General features: G+C 36.9%; 1 long non-coding RNA gene across 3 annotated transcripts in view; it reads right to left on the bottom strand.

Annotated features, from left to right (window-relative positions):
* Positions 1–23,751, bottom strand: part of LOC107979254 — a 59,553-nt gene that overhangs the window by 6,724 nt on the left and 29,078 nt on the right. For all 3 annotated transcript variants that reach the window (XR_003484114.2, XR_003484113.2, XR_004769366.1), the window contains one exon: positions 8,971–9,124. This is a non-coding gene — a long non-coding RNA (uncharacterized LOC107979254). The remainder of the gene's footprint in view (positions 1–8,970; positions 9,125–23,751) is intronic.

The following is a 23,751-nucleotide window of genomic DNA, read 5'->3' as shown; positions in this document are numbered from 1 at the left end:
AGGCAGACACATTTTTTATTTCTTTGTGCTAAATGTCAATTTTCTTTATCTCTCATGATTTTAGTGACTTTTCTTCGTGATTAACTGTTTACAAAAGGTGATGAAGTTCTAGTTGGTTGTCTATTAATTTCCCCCTCCTTCACAGCTTTTTTCTTTTTGGACAACTCCCAGTTATTTGGAATAAAAGGCACACTGGATATTTAAGACTATAATATCAATAGGAAAATACGCTCTACTTGATTCTTCTATATAGCCAAAGAAGGAGTGGAGAAAGCACAGCCATACAGCAGGTCTGATAAGTGGGTGCGCTGCCTTTCAGCTAAAGGGGCTTCTTTCTCCAGCTAATTTCTACTTAGAAACAAAAGGGTTTTCAGAGAGTAAGGAAGAGAGGGGAGTGAATGATGCTGCAATTTGCATTTTTGCTCACATAATATTCATGTTCAACTGACTAGAGAAAGGTTCTCTATTTTTCTGACTACAAATGGAAGCACCTGTTTAAAAATACTTGAATCGATTTTTATTCACAATTACTATTTTTCTCAAACTTGCCTGCAATAGTCAAAGGGATAAATGTGAAAACTTACTTAGTTTTTCTTTTTTTTGAATCCGTACTAAATAACTTGAGAGTGCAGCATATTAAGAAAGAACATTATTTCAAGTACCCTAAGGAGTAAATTCTAATGCAAGCTCTGTCATTAACTGTGTATTATTAAGCAAATCGTTTAAACTCCTTTGTCTCCATTTTTTTTGCCTTTAAAATTTCGGTTTTGTATTGGAACACTTGAAATTTCCCTTTCAAATTTAGTCTCTTACTTTCTTGCCTTTCTATCCCTCTTTTTGTTATCCTTCCTTTATTTTCTTTCTTTTAAAATCTCCATCCTCCTTCTCTTTTCCTTCTTTCTCCTCCGTCTCTTCTCATCCCCCTTGGTCTTCCCTGAGCCACACCATGTCGGGGAAGCTGGGGTAAGAATATTCTTGCTTTGTTGCCCCAGATGGAAGAGGCTTGCAGAAGCCTTACCCATCCAGCTACCATGTAGGCATCACTGCTGCTTTTAATGAATGTAAATATTTGGAATAGAGGATTCCTGATTTCTCTAGCAATTCTAAATATGTTACTGACATTGCCTTACCCAACACTAAGATTGAACAACTCCCTTTTCCAATCTATGGCCCATCCTATCATGGACAGAAGACTCTTTCACAGGAATATCGAGCGCTCCTTGCTGTATTCTTCTAGCAGACAACTAGAGAGTTCTGATCATGAGAAACCTTTGGAAAAGGACTTTCATTTAAAAAGACAAGGAGGCTGGAGAGAGGGCAGAGTATTTAAGAGCACTCACTGCTTTTGAAGAGTTCCTGGGTTCAGTTCCCAACACTCACATGCTAAATAACAGTCTCCAATACCAGAGGTTATAATGCTGTCTTCATGGGTACCAGGCATGTATGTGGTGCACATACATACATGCAAACACAACCTTCATACATGTAAAAAAAAAAAAACCCAAGTAAAATCAGAAGAAACAGAAATAAAACTAGAGTCTTCCACTCTCTCTTTCTCTCTCTTCCCCCTCTCCTCTCTTCCCTTCTAATTGAACTCCAAATTTCATCCATGGCAGGCAAGTATCCAGTCACTGAGCTGTATCTCAGCACACCTTAGGCTTCTTGAAGACATGGAAACAGTTCTATTGTTTGCATCTCTTCCTGAAAAATAATTCAGTATTAGACACCAAGAAAGCATCACAGAAGTCAGTAGATGTGATAGATGCCTGGACATTAGAAACAATGTATCTTAGACTGATAGATTTATTGCTGTGAAATATTCCATTTGTCCTCTTCTCTGAGGAGAGTAGCTATGGTTTTTTTTAAGCATCTGCTTATTACTTTTATTTGACTTTTGCCCCTTTCTTCCTTTTCCTCCTTGAATAGCTTTCATTTCCCCTAGTTCTTTTTCTGTCTTTACAAAAGGAATCAGGCAAACTTACATGTACTGGACATGTTACCTATTCCTCTGCTAGGGATAACTACTGTATCTGAGTCTCAGCTCCCTTCTGCCCCGCCCCTACTCCTGCTTTCTCCTCCTTACTCAGCTCTGCCACCAGTAACTTCTAGAAGCCATGCTCCAGGACTCCAGCTGAGGTGCCTTCCTATGGGTCAGCACAGCACTGTCTTTACATTTTGCCAGTAGCACTTATCACACCTAACAGGATAACGTCCTTGTCTCTAGTATCCCCTTACTGTGAGTGCTGACAAAACAGAGAATTTTGCTGACAAGTCTTGATAGTGTATGCTCCTTCCTACCTGGTTTCTCCTCTATAAAGGACATGGTATACCATGTGTCTGCACAATGACCATGTTTGCTACTCTCCAATCTTCTGATGGCACAAACTCTCCAGGCATTCATTTGAAGCCTATGTTCTTGCTCAATCTTTTTGTCATCTGGCTCCTAGGCCTCAAGGACAGGAGAGATGCTGCTGATCTACCTGCTCTCACTGCCTCAATCACAGATGCTTTCTTGGCATCCAGTTGTCCATAACAATTAAATGCACCCTCTTGCTCATTTCCTGAGGCAGCGCTAACCTCTCTTCCACTGCATTAAAGTAATGTTCACTTTCTGTGCAAATGTACAAGACTTGTCTCCCCTACAAAGCAGCCATGTGATTCTTCACAAGGGTATATTTACATCTTTTCAACTCGGCCTGACAACCTTTCTACAGTCTCACTATGTCAGAAAATATAAATCATTACAGGTGGGGAAAACATCTCTGACTATCCAGATCATTGGTACACCAGAAGACTGTATGGAAGACTGACTGGAACTCATGGCCCTGATCATTAGTTAAAAAAGGAGCGATCTCAGGGATTTCAGGTGTACACTGTGTAGATAGATAATGGGATAAAATGTGATTGTTTTCATCTTTTACTTTTGAGTTTTCAATTTAAATTGGCTCATTTTTTTCAACTTAGTGACGGATCAGATGCATTCTCACATCTAATTTTGCTACACTAAAGCCTGAAGCTGGGAAAAAAAATTAGGATTGCTACTGGATGATTTCTGCTAACTCAAGCCTTGAGGGATTGCATAATGAATTCAATTCCAAGTACTGCCACAGTGTCTAATAAAATATACCTGTAATAGACATGAAAAATGTTTATGATAAGATATAAGCTCCACGGACCCCTTGACACTGCAAATAAAGAAAAGGTACATATTTGTGAGGATTGTAATGACTAGGTATAGAGACAATATATTTTTGTGTATATGCTAATTACCATAGTATCAATAGCCAATAATTGATTTCAAGGTGTTTTGCAGATGTTAAATATATGCAAACATGCAATCATTTAAAGGATTTAAAAACTCAATGGCTAAAGGTATAGAGGAAATCACATGTTCCAATTGTGATTGCTTTAGTAAATGAATAAGAGAAATATATTTTCTATGAAGCACTAAAGAGAAGGTGGTTTTGTTGTGTCAAATTAGATGATTCCTGAGAATATAACAATCTAATGAGAAAACTGCTTTTAATCCAAATTATGGGGGATTTGCTGGTTATGAAAGCACTGTGTCTTTTTTTTTTCTTTGGTTTTTCGAGACAGGGTTTCTCTGTGTAGCTTTGGAGCCTATCCTGGCACTTGATCTGGAGACCAGGCTGGCCTCGAACTCACAGAGATCCGCCTGCCTCTGCCTCCCCAGTGCTGGGATTAAGGCATGTGCCACCAACGCCCAGCTAGCACTGTGTCTTTTAAAAAGACAAGTCTTATTGCTTGTATGTAATGGCAAAAGTAACATAGTGTTAAAATTTATGAAATTTCCATGATGTAGAATTAAAATAAAGTTTACTCAATGACTACACAAAATTATTAATAAGTGCTTTTACTCTTGTATTTGATCTATTAAAGTCATTTTAGGCTTATCTAGCTCTAAGAATTCAAAAAGAAAAGAAACATTTGTTTATTAAGCATTGTGTGTATTTGTGTGTGTGAGTGTAGTATGTACATGTGAATGCATGTGTATGATATGTATGTGGGGTGTGTGAAGGGCTGTGTGCACGTGGAGGCCAGAGGTCCACAATGCATATCGTCCTTAATTGTTCTATATTTTACTTTTTTGGTTTTTCAACTCAGGGTTTCTCTGTAGCTTTGTAGACAAGGCTGGCCTCGAACTCACAGAGCTCTGCCTGTCTCTGCCTTCAGAGTGCTGGGATTAAAGGGGTGCGCCACCACCTCCTGGCTATAATTTGTTTTTGTTTTGTTTTTCCAGACAGGGTTTTTCTGTATTTCTCTGGAGCCTGTTCTGGAACTCTCTTTGTAGACCAGTCTAACTTTGAACTCACAGAGATCCACCTGCCTCTGCCTTGCAAGTATGGGATTAAAGGTGTGCTCTACCAACATCCAGTTTAGATAAAATCATTAAATTTGAAGACTATCAGTGCAGCTAACCCGGCTGACCAATGTGTGTCAGGACCCACCTGTCTGTCTCCCAAGGAATGAAGATGTAGACAAGTACTTCTGTAAGTGTCTTTCAGTTGGTGTTAGAGATCCAAACTCGGGTTTTCAAGATTATGCTACAAGAGTGTAAGTGACTGGGCTACTTTCCCAAACCGATAGAGTACTTTTTATAACCAATATTGTCACATAGAAAGTGATTTGTATGTGTATCCATCCATCTATCCACATTTCTAACCTCTGTTCCTTCAAGTTTGTGAGACAGGTTTGAAGCTCCCAGCAAAACAAGGGAGACTCTGCAGTGAGAAACCATCAAACCATCAAGGTCACCAAACCAAATTAAGAACTTGAACAAGCTGATTCCCAGACAATCTTGGGATCTTGGATGCTGATGGTTTAATTTGCAGTGAAGAACACAATACACCACAGTGGTCTTCTGAACCAGTGTCTTCTGCAACCAACTGCAGGTTTTTATTGGTAAGAATTAACAGTTCTGTTTGTACCTAGATCTACAACCTACCTAACATATAACAGGCCTTCCATAAATAAGTGCTGAACTTCAAGCAAAAATGCTGATTTACCTACACTGTAAACCCAACGGTTCCTCTTTATTCTAAAACACTAAACTGGAGCTGAGAGCTTTTATAAATAGACATAAAACCATGTGGAAAAATTTTTCCTATCCCTATATTGTTAAGTTAAACATTATCTGATATTAACTCAGCTCAAGGGGAACTTTTAGTTCAATATTTTTCTCTCTTAACAAGTGCAGTTTCCATTTTTCTTTTTTCTACACCCAAATACTTATTTCTCCAATAGTCAGGAAAATTTTGTTAATTTTTTCTCTATTTTTAAAACAAATGACAGATCCTAGTGAATCTTGTTGCTCTGTCCTATGTTCATAGTGTGCTACTATGCCTGAAATTCTGCATAAGTAAGTACATTATGATAGCAAAGGGTCATTTTTATCTTCCTAATCATATCTGTTAGGAAACATTTCAATTCAGAGTGAATGTTGCTGGAGTGTGCACAGAACAGAGTTGAGAGAGGTGGAAAGAGAGAGACAGAGACACAGAGAGAGAAAGAGAGATAAAGAGACACACACAAAGAGAGAGAGATACAGATAATAGGAAGAGAAACATATAGAGAGACACACAAACACACAGAGATTGAGAAAGAGATAGGAAGAGAGAGAGAGAGAGAGAGAGAGAGAGAGAGAGAGAGAGAGAGATTAAAGTGGCAGGTTCTGTATGCCTTAAGCCTCGTCAGACATATTGGAGAAAAGAATCCATTGTACTAGATTTTTTGTCCTGATATCTACAATATTTGTCTTCCCTATAGCTAGCTATCCCTGCAGGCCACTAAAATAAAGCTTCAGTTCAAGTAAAAATGATGGTAAGCCTGCCTAAGACATTTGAATCCTGACTTCCTTTGTGCTCCCCAAGTCCCCTTCTCCTCAGCCTTGTTAAACATCTTGGCAGTGGGAACAGCAGGAGCATACCACAGAGAAGACAATGGCTTCTCTCCTCTGCTTCACAAACCACCTCAATCATTTAGCAAGGTGAAAGTATCAGCCTTATAGCTTTCATGCTTGGTAATAAAAATTATAATAAAAAATAATCAGCTGGGGCTGATGTCTAAAAATGGCTTTATATCCACAATGAATGAATGGTCAGTTGTCAAACCGTGGCTTCTGGCCAATCTGGCCTCACCTCTGCTTTTGTGTGGCCTTTAAACTAGGAATGATTTTTTGTTGTTCATTTTTGTTGACTGCTTTTTAAAGGAATTAGGAAAATACAGATACAATGTGTAGCCCTGCACCTTTTACATGAACACATTTAATCTATCTTTAGTTCCAGACCTCTTTAATAGGAATTAGCATAGTTTTCTATAAAAGGTTAGACATACATTTCAAAATTTTAGTTTTTATATTAGGATATTGACCAATATAAACTTGCATATGTTGCTTTGTTTCTCTTTTAAGCCTTCAAAATGGGAAAAATGCAAAATTTAAATGATGCTGTGAACAAACAGGGCAGGCATCTATGGGACCAGTCAGCCTTAGTTTGCACACCATGAACCATCATGAGATGGTTTATCCACAAGAGAGAGTGGAAACTGAATAGAAAAATGCCTGATCATCCAAAAACCATAACTGCCTTAGTTGCATGGATTGTGACATAAACACTGGTTGAACCTGAGGACACAGTGAGGGCCTACCTCACAGTCACTAGAGAATCCTGATCAATGCAGACAGAATAGCTAAGGTGAAGCTTCCTGAAAGGTGACATATAAAGAAAAGTCTGAAGAAGCAAGAGAACCATGCAGATGTTTGCAAGATGTGCCTCCAAGACAGCAGCCTGTGAGTAACAGCACATCGCTAGTGTTTGAGGAACCACAGGTGTGTCTAGATGGAAAGAGAACATCAGGTTCTGAGCTTTGAGTGGCAACTAGATTGTATAGGATCTCACAGTCAATTGCGCTGGTTTTACCTAGACAGAACTGGGATTAGACAGGCTAGTGGTGACTTAAGTGGTGATGTGATGGAGCCCCATTGTCAAATATCACTTAGATTTACTGGAACATGAGAAAACAAAAGTATGGTGCCAGTCAGGAGATTATCACTATCACTCAAGAGAAAGATAATGGACATATGAAAGTCAAAGCCACTTGGAATATAGAATCAAGATGTTAATATCTGACGTCTCTATCCTACATTTCTGAATAGGGATAATCTTGTTGTAGAGAAGTACATTGTATTTGATGCATGAGTTTTCTGTCCTAAGTTATTTACTCATACAGAAAATGTTGATTTTTTTAAAAAATAATTTAATATCCTATATATCACATGGCATATATATGAAAGATTAATAAAATGAAAAGATAAATGTGTGGGTTCACAAGCATTATAGTAACCTCATAGTAAAGTTCCCATACTTGTGAAATGTACTGATTACCCAAATCCACACTTTAATACAGACCTCAGATAGCACAGTGTGTGTAGAATTCAGAACAACATACAGAGGTCAGTTTTCTCCTTCTACCATATGGCATCCAGGGATAGAACTAGAGTCCTCAGGCTTGGCAGGGACCACCTTTACCCACAAAGCATCCTATCAGTTCAAAGCACAGTATTGTGGGATTTTTAGTGTGATTTTTTTTTATCTTATGCCCCTGTGTGTATGTTTGTGCACCAAGGGTGTGGCAAGTGCCCATGAAGACAGAAGAGACATCAGATTCCCTGGAACTGAGTCACAGATGCTGGGACTCAAACCCTGTTCCTCTGCAACAGAAGCAAGTTCTCTTAACTACTGACCTGTCTCTGTAGTCTTCAAAGCACAGCATTTTGATGAGAGAAAAATTCAAGATCTTTAGATAATAATAAAAAACATTTATCTACAACAAACTCCTTTCTCCTTTGCTTCTTACAGTATTTACTCCTCTTCTACAATGATCCTGAGGCCTCAAGTGCAGCAGTTGTACTGTAACATATCAGTTGGCTCTAGGTTCCTCAACTTAGATGTGTGTGTGTGTGTGTGTGTGTGTGTGTGTGTGTGTGTGTGTGTGTGTGTGTGTAATAAAAAGAGAGGCCTGAATTTAAACGGAGGTATATGGGGGCATTAGGAGGGAGGAAAGGCATGGAGGAATGACATAAATATCCCATAATCTCAAAACATAAAATTTATTCTAAAAATGTCAGAAGTCTTTACAAGATTAGCACTTTAATATCAAGTGGTGTTAAAGAACATTGCTGTGTACTGACCTAGCTCCTGGGAACTCACCAACTCACCAACTCTGAAAAGCTAGAGAGGCTACACAGGACTTAGCTAGGCCTCTGCATGTGTGTGACAGTTGTAAAGCTTGGTCTGTATGTGGGGCTACTAATAATGGGATCAGGATCTGTCTCTAGCACTTGAGCTGACTTTTGGGAACCCATGCTGGGTTGCCTCATCCAACCTTGATGCAGCGGGGAGGATCTTGGCCCTTTGTCAACTTGATGCTTTGTTGACTCCCATGGAAGGTCTACCCCTTTCTGAATGGAGACAAAGAGGAGTGGATGTGGGGAGGGTGGTAGAAGAGAAATAGGAGGAGGGAACAGGAGCATAGGAGGGAGGGGAAACTCTGGTCAGTATGTAAAATAAATGAAAAAAAATAGTAAAAGAACTTTGCTGTGTAATTGAAATGTGTATCATGTGTCTTAGTTATGTGTAAGAATAATACAGTTAAATATAATTATCCTGCTTAACGTATATGATTCAAGGGAAATAACTATTAGCTTAGCATCTGTCTGTCTCCTTCTCCACTTCATCCTAATACATACTTGGGAAGGTATGCAAGCTTCTATGTTGAAAAAGAGACTGAATTATCTTATTATCCAAGACAAAATTACCAAGAAATATTGTCAAAGAGAACTGCCTATCACATAACATGAGAAGCCTTAGTTAGTTAGAGTGGGATAATGTATTTATTTTTTGTTAGGGATGATATAAAATTTGGATTTAACAAATGAATTATAGGCCATACCTTTGCCCAGGGAAGTGTATTTTTTCAAGATATATTAAAATATACAGTTGCATTTTCCATTGTTTCCACATGTTTCTTCAGCTTTCTGATAATTGGCCAGGCTTTCCAGCATTGTGCTATTTAATTCATCTGCACCTGTGGTGTTGAAGTCATACTGGGAAGAAAGCACGGACTTTTTAGAGATTAAGGAGTAAGAGGGATCTTTAGCAGGTTAAGGCAATTACTTAGTTTTCCTACTTGTGACAGATTTTCTTTGTCTCAAAACAACCCTCCATACAAAAGGGAAGCACATGTTTGTTTATTTTCCAGCTTAAGAAAGTGACTCATTTTTCCCACCCACCCTCCCAACGATCAGACAGGCACACACACCACCAATCCCCACCACACTTCCTTTAGAGACCCAGGCACCACACCAATTATAGTTTTTCAATTATCTATAGTATATAACATCAGGATATTTTTACTATAAATCGCTTTAAAGCATTGATTATTTATTGGTGATAGTTTTTCATTTAGGGAACCAAGACACAACACACACAAAAGAGAATTTCATACTAATTGACATTTACTCAACCATATGCATTGTTGCTCTATTCATAACAGACAGAAATTTGAAATAAGCTAGATGTCCTTCAACAGAAGAATGGACAAAGAAAATATGGTACACTCATAAAATGGAGTATTGCTCAGCCTTTAAAAATGAAATCATTAAATTGCTAGTATAGATGGAACTAGAAAAGAATCATGAGTGAGATATCTCAGATCAAGAAAGACAAATATGGTGTATATTTGTTAATATCATTTGTGAAGTTAGTCATAAACAAGCTACAGTCTATAGAACCACAGAGGTTTCGTATAGAGTAAGAGACTGGGGTGGGGTAGATAGCTCTCCCTAAGGAAGGGAAATAGAATAGTTATGGATGAATGGTAGAGAGGTTAGAACTGAATGGTAAAGTAGGTATGGGGAAAGTAGAGGAGAGATAATTAAAATTAAGAGTCATTTGAGGAGGTAATAAGGACTAATTACAGTAGAAGCTTACTAAAATATACACATATATGAAGACAATTAAAATGAAACCACCAAGAAATGGGAAAAACGGAGTCCCAGGGGGCCATATATTGTCACCAAATGAAATTTCTAGTACCCAGGTTGAGTTACATCTAACTGAGTCATTGGCCAAAGGAGACCCATGAGAATCCCTAAACAATGTAGGCTGTTGATAAGACTACAGGTTGCTCTCCACAAGCTGATGGTAAGGCCTCATTGTTGAAGATAATACCTACCCAACTCATTGAACATGGAAAAATCAAGCTAGTGCCTACGCAGGGACTTCACCCATACTTTCTAGAATTTTTGCATAGGAAAGTACCCTGTGAGCTACCAAAGAATAAACATAAACATTAATTCAGCCACAAAAACTTTGATCTACAAAGTTGCATTACCTGAAAGATGTGCTGGGGCAATGGTAGCACAAAGTGTGTTGGAAAAACCACTCAATATCTGATTTTACTTAAGGTTCACTCCACAGGATGGAACACATACCTGACATTTTTCAGGTGACCAAAACCCGAGACTGAACAGCTCAGGGACCTAGGATAACACCAAATACTACTAGTCTTAAAATAAAAGGGCAAAATAGCAATTAAATGACTCTTGATGACACTGCTACCCTGGGAGATGTGGGCTTTGCTCGGCTATCATCAGAGAAGCTTCCTCCTGCAGTAGATGGGAACAAATACAGAGAATGACAGCCAGATATTAAGCAGTGACTGAGAGAACTTGGAATATTCAGCCCTAAATAAGTCACTCACTCAGATTCAAGAAATCTTCTAGAAGAAGAGACAGAAGGGTAGAAGACACCAAGGAAACAAAGCCGTTTAATTTACCATGATCAAAACTCAGAGATTGAGGCAGTGGACTGGGTCCTCTGCATATATGTTTTGCCTTCCAGTTTAGTGTTTTTATAGGATTTCTGATTGTGCAAATGAGTGGGTCTCTTTGTCTTGTGCCTTCTCTTGGAATCCTTCCCTTATGTTTGTTTTGTTCAATTCTGTTGCTTTAGCTTTTGTTTTATCATTATATTATATAATTATGTTTTAATTATTGCTTAGAAGACTGCTGTGCAATGAGAGACATAAAGGAAGTGGATCCAGATGGAATGGGAGGTGGGGAGGAATTGGAAAGAGGAGAGGGAAGGGAAACTATAGTCAGGATATATTACGTGAGGAAAAAATCAATTTTCAATAAAAGGAATAATATAAATAATAACAAATTTTACCAAATGTTTCATATTCCTAGAGCTTTCCAGTAAACAATACCAATAGAATTTATTGTTTCCTTTCTAGTCTACTAAAGGAGCTTTCCTGTGTGAGTGATATTTAGAATTTAAAGATTTAAAAGACAGATAGATGAACAAGCACTAAAATAAAAACAAAAATGTAAACAAAGGGAAAAAATCAAAAAGAGGGGTTGTAAACCATTCATAAAATTATAATGAATGTGAAGGTATATTTAAAAATTAGTAGTGGGTCTTCTCTAAGATATGTTGTCAAAACAATTATTTTCTCCCTTCATTTACAGTAGTCTAGGCAGAAATTGGTGACAAATAATATATTCATTTTTACTCACTGGTTCATAACAGGGCTGTAGGTATGCTCCTGGATATAAAAGGTAGGTGTTAAAAGGTCAGTAACACAATCCAGAACAGCTCATTGTCCTGTTGCTTCTTGAAATTGGGAGAGAAAGAGTTCAGGATCTTAGATAAAATCTAATAGCTGGTGGTTTAAAAGTCGTTGTGCTGGTTAATATTTTATCAGTGTCACAGAGGTCATCTGGGAAGAGGGAATCACATTTGAAATAAAATATGTCTATCAAATTGGTCTGTAGTCAAGTATATAGGATATTTTCTTGATTAATTACAGATGCAAAATCTCTAGCCCACTGTAAGTGGTATCATTCCAAGACAGATGGTCTTGAGTTATATGAAAATGTTAAGCAGCCCAAGGGAGTAATCCAGTAAGCAGAATTCTTCTGTAACCGTGCTTCAGTTTCTGCCTCCAGGTTCCTGCCTTGAGCTCCTGATCTGAGTTTCCTCAATAATGGAGTATAATGCAAACTGAAATAAATCTGTTTCTTCCCAGGCTTATTTTGGAAGTACTGTTTTATCAAATTGATAGAAAGCAAACTGTGACTAAGATTTTATTTTATTTTTTTATTTAAATCACAAAGATTATTTTACATGTGGATCCTAATTCCCTCTCTCTCCCCTCCTCCCCTGCCCCCAAATTAACACCCTACCTATCCCATACCCTTTCTGCTCCCCAGGGAGGGTGAGGTTTTTCCATAGGGGGTCATCAGGGTCTGTCATATCCTTTGAGATGGGGCCTAGGCCCACCCCCTTGTGCTCAGGGAGTATCCCTCCATGTGGGATGAGCTCCCAAAGTCCATTCCTATGCTAGGGATAAGTACTGATCCACTACAAGGGGCCCCATAGATTTCCGAGGTCTCCTAACTGACACCCACATTCAAAGGGTCTGGATCTGTACCATGCTGATTTCCCAGCTATCAGTCTGGGGACCAAGAGCTCTCCCTTGTTCAGGTCAGCTGTTTCTGTGGGTTTCACCAGCCTGGTCTGGACCCCTTTGCTCATCAGTCCTCCTTCTCTGGAATGGGATTCCAGTTCAGTTCAAAGTTTAGATGTGGGTGTCTGCTTCTACTTCCACCAACTGCTGGATGAAGGCTCTAGGATGGCATATAAGTCAGTCATCAATCTCATTATCAGGAGAGGGCATTTAAGGTAGCCTCTCCTCTGTTGCTTAGATTGTTAGTTGGTGTCATCTTTGTAGCTCTCCAGACATTTCCCTAGTGCTTATATACTAATTTGTACACTACAGTGTGAATTTTCAGATGTACAGATTTCATACACTCCAACCAAGTAATTGTGATCTTTTCATTTCCATCTTAAAAATAGGAAAAGTTGTAAAGGGTGAGAAAAAGAGAGCACAATCAATAAGCACTAATTCTTCTAAAATAATGTGCATGAATTTAGAGACAATCCTGTTTTCTATTCATTTCACCATTGTGACTATCTATGATAGCTTTCCATAACAACAACCAATACCTAGTTAATTAATGTACAAAGAGAAAGAGCTTATTTTGGTCCACTGGTTTGGGTATTCCTGGGCATGGTAGGCATGTCTCAGGACTTTTCAGTCTGTAGTAAAGCTGCTTGTCAGGGTAAGAGTGGTGGATAAAGAACTGCTTAATTAAGTGGGAAGTTAAATGAGTAAGGTTGGGCCAGGTGTTGGTGGTGCATGTCTTTAATCCCACCACTGAGGAGGCAGAGGCTGGTGGATCTCTGTGAGTTCAAGGCCAGCCTTGTCTACAGAGTGAGATTTAGGGCAGCCAGGGCTACACAGAGAAACCCTGTCTTGAAAACAAAGAAAGAGAGAGAGGGAGAGAGAGAGAGAGAGAGAGAGAGAGAGAGAAGAGAGAGAGAGAGAGAGAGGAGAGAGAGAGAGAGAGAGAGAGAGAGAGAGAGAGAGAGAGAGAGAGAGAGAATGTGGACTAGAATCCCATAGGCCCCCAGTGACATGTGTCAAATAACTGAAATACCTGTACTGCACCCTGCCTTTCACAGGATCTACCAACTCACATTGACATCTCTCCGGATATGTCAATCTTTACTACAGGGATGTTTCATGGATACTTGGGATCTTCACTACACTAACACCAGGTCAAAATTCACTTATTATTAGACACACAACATACTTAAATATTTGAAAAAATACTTGGAAATAAAAATCATATTGTATCCACTTATTTTTTAAATAAAGAAAAGTATCTCAAAGGTACTTTTATAATGTAGGAATCCTCATTTACTCATCCATTTGGGACACGGGTGTGTGTGTGTGTGTGTGTGTGTGTGTGTGTGTGTGTGTGTGTGTGTTTCCCATGGTGCATTTCTTTGGTAGACATAAGGTAAAAGTCTTTTGCATCTCTTCTTTAAATACCAGCTTCAGCTCCGAGCCTTCAAGCTCATTAAACACCAATTCTACAAATGAGAAATTATGACAGTCTGAAAAGGAAGAGCCTAAGTGTCCTTTCAGAATGTCTCCTTTGTAACCAAGGTCTTAGTGTGGAATCACAATTACACCCAGAGCCCAAAACCATCTTCCTCAGGTGTCTTTATATAACCCTGGCCTTTCCAACTCATCCCTCTCGGACAGAGACTGAAACAACAACCCACTCTGTTTTATAAAAGCATGGATGCCATTGTAGTAACTTCCATATTCCATAAGCCAACAAGGAGCAGAATGCTCTTAAATGTATTTCCCTAGCATATATAAAAATCCATCTGTTTGCTACCAATCCTTATTCATCTTTAGGTATAAATATTTTCACAGCCTTTTATCTGCTTCTCTATGCCATAATCACTTACTCTACATCTCTAACAGTTGTGGGTCTCTGTTTTAATTGCCATCTACTATAAAAAAATAAGTGTCTATGATGAGATTTGAGACATGAACTTGTATTTGTTTGTAAAAAAATAAACCATTAGATATTGACTTAATACATGTCTTGCTAACAGAGTAATACTAGTAAGTTCATCTCTAGGGTCTATGATCTGTCAAACCACAGTAATCTTGCTGAGTATGAATTGCATCTCCAAGTGTAGTCATTAATTATAAGCAGAAGTGCTTGGTTACACTTATACCATTTGTGCCACTGTTGTAACAGTAGAATTTCTTTACAGGAAGGTCATTGTCGTAGCTTGTAGCATTCACAGATAAGATTCATTATTACTTTTCTTCTCTGGTAGCAGGCATTCTTACACTGTAAAAGCCAGAAACTTGCAAGTCAATACTTCTAAAATGTTTTTGTAGTAATTTTTTGTTTCCCTAAATATATTTTGTTAGTCTAAGGACATGATTCAATAAATATCTTAATTGGGACTGTTTTATAAGTTTACCCTTATAGGAAGATTAACTTTCAATGCTATTTTAAAGTATATAAAATACATATTTATTTATATCATTTCATTTGCTTACTTTTATGTTCTAGGACTTAGAATACAGTGTGAACAAAGTTAGGGGAACACTAAAAATAAAGTCTTTCTTCAGCCTCAGTTCTGTTCACTTACTTTCTGAGCTTCATATTTTCACCCTCAATTTATTTATATAAAATGTCTCATTTTTCAATAAAATGTTACTCAGTTATATAAAACGCATTAATTGTCCTTTCCATAGAATCAAATATTGTGGTCATTTTCATGCCTTTGATCAATAGTAACTTTTGTGATCTATTTTTCTCAGAAAAGTTACCACTAAAAATATCTCAATAAAATAAATATCTTTTTCCCTGGTAGTTATATCATGTCTTTTTATGTGTAATTACATGATAATATTCCCCATACACTGAAAAAAATGAAGAGAGAGAATACACTTCACCCCCACTACCAGTGTCGTCATAATTCTTGGCATATAATTGGTATTCAATATATTTTTACTTTATTTATATATACAACAATAATGTAATTAATCATATTCATCTATTCAGATCAGACCCTTCCATCTTTCAGAACTCATTTGAGAACTCACAGACCTATCATGTTTCAACATTTAAGTGGAATTAAATGTGCTTTATGTAAAACAAGTAATTAGCAGTTACTTTGAAAAGCACTATATGCTAATTTACAATTATATCAGCTGTAGCATAATGCACACACTGTATATGATGATCACTTACAATGTCTTGTTCACAAACATTAATTGCATGTAAGTTTCATTATGACATTTTCATACCTATAGATAATATATTCCAAACAAAAGACTATATAGAATAGTTGGGTTAGTTGAAAAGATGAACAACAGGAGTGGGAAAGTGACAAGGGAGATTTGTGGTGATGTTTATATAAGGTAAGTAACAGATCATTGGTCAAGGATGCAACTTCACAGTATAAAGCTGATTCAGAAGTTCATATATCATGTTTAATTATCTTTATGCTTATTTTCCTTTACAAGGATCCTAACTGGAAGTGGTACTGAGTATAGTACCAACTTCAAATTTGCTTTTGACTGTAAAGAATCTCTTCACTTTTACCATCATAAACTACATATACTTTGTCAGAAAATCTAGTATTGTGAGTAGTCTTTGTACAGAAAGATTACCAGTTGGTTCTCCAGAGTACATTCTGAGACAGATGTATTACAGTTATTTACAAGGGGGTGTATCTTGGACCATTGTGAGCCCACTGAAAGGAGGACAAAGATTCTAGAGTGGATAATGAAGTGATCACAGATGTAGGTCAGATGGAATAGTCTGCTCTACTGGACACTCTATAGCTTCAAGAACCTCAGTGGCTGAACTTTAATTCTTAATGGAATTGACAGATGTTGATGGCTCCAAAATATGACTTTGACAGAGATGTCTCTCTGGAATTCAAGCTATCTCTGGGGTGCTGAGTCCTAAATATTGTCTTCTTGTCACATGTGTATATCATGTCTGAAGTCCTTGACAAGGTCTGTATGCCCACCATTAATTAGTAGAGTTTCATTTTAAAATTTGCCCAATGCTAAAAAAATGGAAATGATTACTGTAATTTGTTGAATACTATTGAAATAATAAGTATATTAAAGGTGCTATGTGATTGAATACTAAGAAAAATCAATGATGTGCCAAATGTTGGATATCTGCGTTAGATATTTCTGCAACTTGAAAGATCATAGGAATGGGATCTGAAACTAGAGAGTCTGGCTATGAATACAGAACTTTTTAAACCCTGACTACTACACCTTTCCACCAAAGAGATTTCAAAGCAGAATGGAGGACAGTAAATCATCTTGAATGTCCCAAATTCATTTTTGTTCAGTGTAAATATTTTCATTTAGGAATTGGTTTTGGTGAACTACATTTTCCTTACAAAGGAAATTTTTTTCTACTTATGCTTTTGGATACAAGAGGGTGACCCTTGCAATGATAAATATTTGATGTCAAAAGATAAGATAGATGCAAATACATATTCAAGACCTCTGATAAAATAAAGCAAAACAAAAGGCAAGTAATTCAACATCTCTATCTAAAACTACTACTTGTACAATCAGGGATCTGAGGAGACTGAGATAAAGAACACTCCTGAAATAATCTTTTAAATTTGTACTTCATTATGTAACTCCAAGGAGAAAGGATACATGGTGTAAAAAGTATATAGCAATAAAAATGAATTTTAAAGATCGAAAGCCCAGTGAAATGTCAAATGTTAATCAAATAAAACATATTTCCATGGATTTTGCAGACATGCAGGAATGCCTTATAAATTTGAAAATATACTAGGCATTTATTCCTCTAGAGAATACCATGTAAAAACTCCAGCCAACATTTTTATTATATACAGTAGGAACCACTTTCTAATAATATAGAAAAGAAGACATATAAGCATTGAGAATAATTGGTTTGTTGACTCTGCTCCCCAAGGATTTGATAGATGCACCAAGATTAAAACTACAAAAAGAGGCAAGAATAGATACTAGGCATTGGAGGAAAGAGAGAATATGTTCTAATGGTTCATTTGCATTTCTGAATTCCTATAGTGAATGATAGTAAGTAAATTATTAGACAAATGTTTAAAAGATAGAAAAATAACAATTTAATGACACCACTAATCCATACACTGAAACACATTTATTTTATATTGGGGATTATCCATTTCATTATAAAAGATTTAGAAACTTAAAATGAGATTTTAAAACACAATGATCAATCTTTAAATGTGAGGTAAATATATCTAAATGCATCTTAAAGGCTCTTATGTAACTGTAATATCTCCCCCAAATTATTTCCAGTATATTCATATGCAGCTGGATTCTGCTTGCATCAGCATTATAAATACATTTTTATATCCTCATAACTCAATTTATGCTAACAATAAAATAAATAACACAACCACTACAAAGAAAATAAAATCTATGTTTAAATGCCTCAATAGTGTTTTCTGTGCAAGCAGGAGGACCAGAGTTCAGCTCTCCATCCATCATACAAATGTGGGTGTGGAACTCAGCCTGGGGACTCAGAGGCCAAATCTCTGGAACAAGTTGACTAAGGAGTCTAGATGTGTCTTCAAACGCTGTTTGATTGAGAGAAACTGCCTTAAAGAATATGATTGTAGCCTCATCAAGGAAAATATGTAACATCAACTTCAGCACCCCCACATAGATGCCTGTGGATAGACACACAAACTCTCTCTCTCTCTCTATCTCTCTCTCTCTCTCTCTCTCTCTCTCTCTCTCTCTCTCTCTCTCTCTCACACACACACACACACACACACACACACACACACACACACACAGAGGCACACATACGTGTCCATACTCACATACATGAATACTACACACATACACATGAAAAAAGGAGAGGAAAATATAAAAGCGAAATATTGGAAGTAACATAAAAGAGAACAGTAGCTACTGAACAGAGAACAGATGCGGATCCTGGGAGGTATGTAGATGTGGATGCGAATCTGCACTTCTTTTATTGTTAGAAATACTGATTTCCTGAAGAGATTGATGATGCTTTCCAAGTATTGACATCAAGTATATAGAGAAATCAAAGTGCTCAAAACATTAGTATGTTTAAAATCTATTTGTCTACCCAAGGAACTTAAATGGGAGTGTGGATATTTTGCTTTAGATTTTTCTTCAAAACCTTATACAAAATTCCTCAACAAATATCTGTTGTCACCATGTACGCTTCCTTACATTTACTAAGTCCATCATAAAAACATTGTTCTAAGAGGCACCATAGAAAACAAAGGAACTCTGGGTCTTGGAGGCTCATCACTTTTTTTCAATCACTTGTTTCCATTCCTCAGTGTGATCTGGCTGAGCCTAACTATTGCTTCTCCAGAGTCCTGGTTGTCTGTTCTCCTGTGCTTTGTGTCTTCCCACATCTGCATATTGCATAAATTCTTTCTCAATTGCATATTATCAAGAAGAAATTTGACAATCTCTTAGGGACCAATCAGAAGAAGACATTGAAGTGTGCTCTATTCCCTTTTGAGTCTCTGTCTACTAGTGACACTGGATCCCTTGTGTCTCTACATCTGTGTCCTTCAACCTAAGATTCCTGAGGATGTATTTTCTTACCTCTTTAATCCATGTTGCATTGAATTCAGCATTCATCTCTCTGTGAATAGTATGAAATGCATTAATGCTATTTCCCAATGGATCTCAATTTGGGTCTGTCTGTTTACTCAGATGTAATACATTTTTAACAGCAATTCAATAGTGAACTAAATAATTCCTTTGAGCTCAGGAAAATCCCATTTATCAATTTAGAGTGAAATACCTGTGTTTCACTTTTCTAAGGGTTCATATTTTGAGCTATATCATATGTCTCCAATCTACACCCTTGCCTAGAAAAACAACACATTCCTATTTTTAAACGCATCCAAAGACTATAAAGGAAGAGGTGTGTGATTTACAAACTACTTCTGTCTGGGTTAAGCTCTGTGGGTACCACTGCACACACCTTGCACAGCCGATAAACATCAAATGTAATTTCTATCTAAAAGGAGCCTCTGTGAGAGAGAGGGCATCTCTGAAAACTTAAAAAGAAAAGAATGATGGTAATTTCACTCAGGTAGAATTGTTCATCCCTTGACTTTCCAGTAGAGTTAACTGTCTTAACTGAATATTCTTGTCATAGATGTTCCAAGAAGCAAGGATGATGACACAGGGATCTGTGTTAATGGCAGCCATCATCAAGAAGAGTCATTTCTTTTGCAGGTGTTCAAGAACCCTGAAAATTTTAGTGTTTTGCGTTCTTTAATTCATAATTTCAAATTTTAAAGATGACCATATTTATCATATTTTGTCTCCAGTACTTTAGATAAAACCATGGATATTTGCAGCAAAAAAATTTATTAACCTACTCCTGCATGTCATTTGACTTATATTGGTAAACTCTTTATATAATTCAATCATTGTTGATGACTTTGGGAAGCTGATGTCATTTTCAGCCAGATAAAAGACCTAAGTGGAGGAGATCCCTCTCTGATAATCCGTTTAATAAGGCCCATGTTGAGCTTTTTCCTGTCAGAGGAACATTCATGCTACCATGATGAGATAGATGATGTGGATGACTGAAGTATGATGTGGAAACACACTGTACAACAAAAATATCATTATGTACATGTTTCTAGTCTTTCTTCACAATCTCTCCAGCTTTTAGTACAATGAGTACTAGAGAATACCTGGCTTGCAGGAATCACAGTCAGATGTTTTTCTCTACTTACAGAATCATACTGGATCCTAAATGATCTCGTGTGAATATTGCACTGCTTCTGAATCTTCATAGATGAGGCAAGCTTTGGTGCTCAGGACATTTGTAGAGGTGGTTTCCACAGCCACTTTGGACAACTCCACTGATGCACCCCACTAAGGACTTTGAGTTGATGCCACAGGCATTCTACCTGTTGACTTTGGTGGGAATTTTGAGAAGAGAAAATTCTGGATTGAGTTGTTAACTAGAGAATGTGGTGAGATCCACTCCCAACATTCATGCCTTCAGTGTTCTTAAGAAACCTTGATTTCCTTAGGAAAGTATAAGAAACACCTGTGTGAGTCTGATGTGCCTGTCATATTATTAAAAACATTATTATGAGCAAAACCCCTTCCAATTATCTTAGAAACAACCTATTCTAAAATGAGACAATATGAAAAGGGGAGATTATGGGAAGGAATAAGGAAATCAGACATCATTTTTCAGGGCATGTGACTACTCTATTGCTTTATTATTGGATGGCCAATTTTTATTCCTTGATTCAAAGTGTAAGATATCGGGACAGAAGACAGAAAAGTCCTCCTTTTCTTTTTGCTTTTGGAAAACTCTTTTCCAGCTTAAGAGGGAGAGATTCTAACAATGAAAATGACTTTACTTCTAGGATACATTAGTTCATACACTAACAAATGTGCTCAGTAAATGACACTACAGGAATAGGTAAATAGATGGGATTGAAAGACCTGGGAAGCCTATGCTGAGCATAGCACTTTATTTCTATGTGCACAGTGTGAAATTAATGAAGCTACTTTGGATGGCCGGGATTTCTATTAGTTTAAAATACTGTAATGTTAGGTAAGTACACAAGAGTGTGTTTTAAAACACCATTACTGGAATCCATATCTTGTCTCTTCAGGAAATAAATTCAGATTTATCTGCTTCATTAATGAGAAATCTAATTTCACTTACGGTTATACAAAGCACACTCCAATGATAAGAGTTGGGTGGCAGTTTTGTTCTGCAGATGAGATCTCCACCTCTTAAATGGAACAATACTTAAAATGCAATCTCTCTGAATTTTTTTTGGCAAATAGTTACCCAAGCATTGGCCAAGTTTATTCATCACTGCATTTAAGTAAGTTTTCTACTGTATTATGGTGTCAGGCTCCTTGTTGCCAAGAAAGGAGAACAAACCCACTGAAAACCAAACAATAAGAGTTGGGTTTTTAAATAAGTTTGGGTTTACTTAGGCTGTGTAAAATTTGGTTTGGATGAGATCAAACATTATCCAATGTATAAGAGAGAGAGAAGGATTATGTCAGAATGCTCATGTTATGAGACTTTTTATTTAGACAAGCATTTACTCTATATCTCAGGCTGGCCTAGAACTTTTAACAATCTCCCTGCTTCAGGATCTAAAGTACTGGTATCAATATGGGTGTCTTCCTCCATGTCTGCCCATATCCAGTCTTTAATTTTTTTTAAAAAAGTGATATTTAGTCTCATATGTCAATTTTTCTCTATAACAGTTTCTAATTGTAGGGTAACTTTGCAATTCAGAGGCACTAACATGCAGACGGGCTTCATTGGTCAAAGGAATGCACATCGTCCAGTGACAGTGAAACATTTTCTATACTGAGGAAATACTCTCTATTGGGAATCATTCATGAATCTCTCTGCAGTATTTAGATGTACCTGATTATATTTAAGAACCAAACATAAACACTAAAAATTGTTACACAAAGATACATTATAAAATTAAATATGTTATGAAAATTAAATATGAGAAGACAGGGTGTAAGTTTCCCACTCAAAAGTGACAGCAACTCACTACTGAATTCAGCAAATTCTCTTTGACCCATGAACCACACACCTGAAAAACACTTTGAGAAGGCCTCCAGGGCTACACCCTTTAGAAATGACACACTCTTTGTTTCTTCTTTTTTCTCAACTGCATCCATTTCTTTTCTATTTGTAAATATTAAATGCTTCGAAATGAAAGCCTAGTTTGAAACTTTGATCATCCATGGTATCATCAACTTGTGCAAACGCCCCTTCTCAGATACTTAATTCATATCTTTTAGATAGTATGGCTGGCACATTTCTTTCTATTCTGGAGAATATGATGATGAAATCATGTTCAGTACCATTCTCAATCAGTTGCGCTCTATATTTTTAGTATTATGATGAAACTACTGTTTAATCATCCCACTTCCAAGCTAACCAAGCTCAGTTCTTTTCATCTTTCCCCAGAGGTCCCATTTTGCAACTCTTTAATCATCTCTGTGGTTCTTCTTTGCAAGTTCCCAATATCCCCAAGTGACTTTAGAGTCCAAGTCTCAGTAATAATTTCTGTCTTTTTCATCTTCTGTCATGTGGTGGCTGTTGTAGGGTTGGCTTCTCCTGTGACCTAGTTTGTAGTCAAGTTTAGAATAAACATTTTTTTTCACATAAGGCATTTTAGATTATCATGCCCTTCAGAAGTATTTGCCACAGGGTACCCATCCACTTATTTTTTTCCTGTTTCATTTATTAGAGAACTCTCATTATGAGTGAGTAAAAAACACAATTGACACCATGTAAGCAATATCAGCTTGGTTTTATATTCTCCAGTACTTTCATATTTTAGTCTGCTCTATAGTTGTCCATTCTGTTCAATAGAATCTGAAAACCATTTCTATAACATGAAACAACTTTAAACTTCAATATTAGTCTTTGAGTTAACAAAAAAGATACTTGTGTATTTGAACTACTTCCTCTAAAATTGAAACACTCCCTTTTTAAAAAAAGATGGGATCTCATTAAGTAAACCTGGAGTAAACCTGACTGGCCTGGAACTTCCTCTGTAGAGGGACTGGCCTTGAAATCAGACATGCCTTCCTTCCTCTGACTCTCTAGTAGTGGGGTTAAAGATGCACACCATTGTGACAACCCTGAAAGTCATGATCTTATCAGTTTTGTCTTTGACAAAACAGAAGAGGAATAGCCAAAATGGTGACTTCTCTTTTATTTAAATATAGTTGTACTAAAAAGTAGCTATTTTGAGCACAGTACAATGAAATAACAGGAAAGGGAATAAAGAAAAACTTGGTAGCTCGTGAGTTTTAGACTCCGAGAGTATTAATGATTAGTTATAATGGAAGAAATGGTGACATGTGCATTATTTATTCCTATAATAATCTAGGAGAGCCTACAAATCAATATTGGCATATACTGTATGATTAGATCATGAAAAGAGTAAGTACAATATTTCATATGAAGAAGCGATGTGTTAAAAGTATTGAAGCATGACTAGTTATTGAAGGTAGAGCTTGGTTCATTTTGTGAGCGTATTCTCAGATTCTGAGGTAGACTTTAAGACTGTATTAGTATTAATCCATTCATTGATACTCATACAGTAACAGTATACTTATGTATGGCAGGGTTTATTCTAGATTTTGTCATGAACTGTATTGCATTTTGTCTTCATAGAAGGCCAGTTGATATTATCTTATTACTTTTAATAT

This window comes from Cricetulus griseus, chromosome 3 (genome assembly GCF_003668045.3).
Source record: "Cricetulus griseus strain 17A/GY chromosome 3, alternate assembly CriGri-PICRH-1.0, whole genome shotgun sequence".
Taxonomy (NCBI): domain Eukaryota; kingdom Metazoa; phylum Chordata; class Mammalia; order Rodentia; family Cricetidae; genus Cricetulus; species Cricetulus griseus.
The sequence above is the reverse complement of the archived record's forward strand: the minus strand, read 5'-3'. Positions and strand labels throughout refer to the sequence as shown.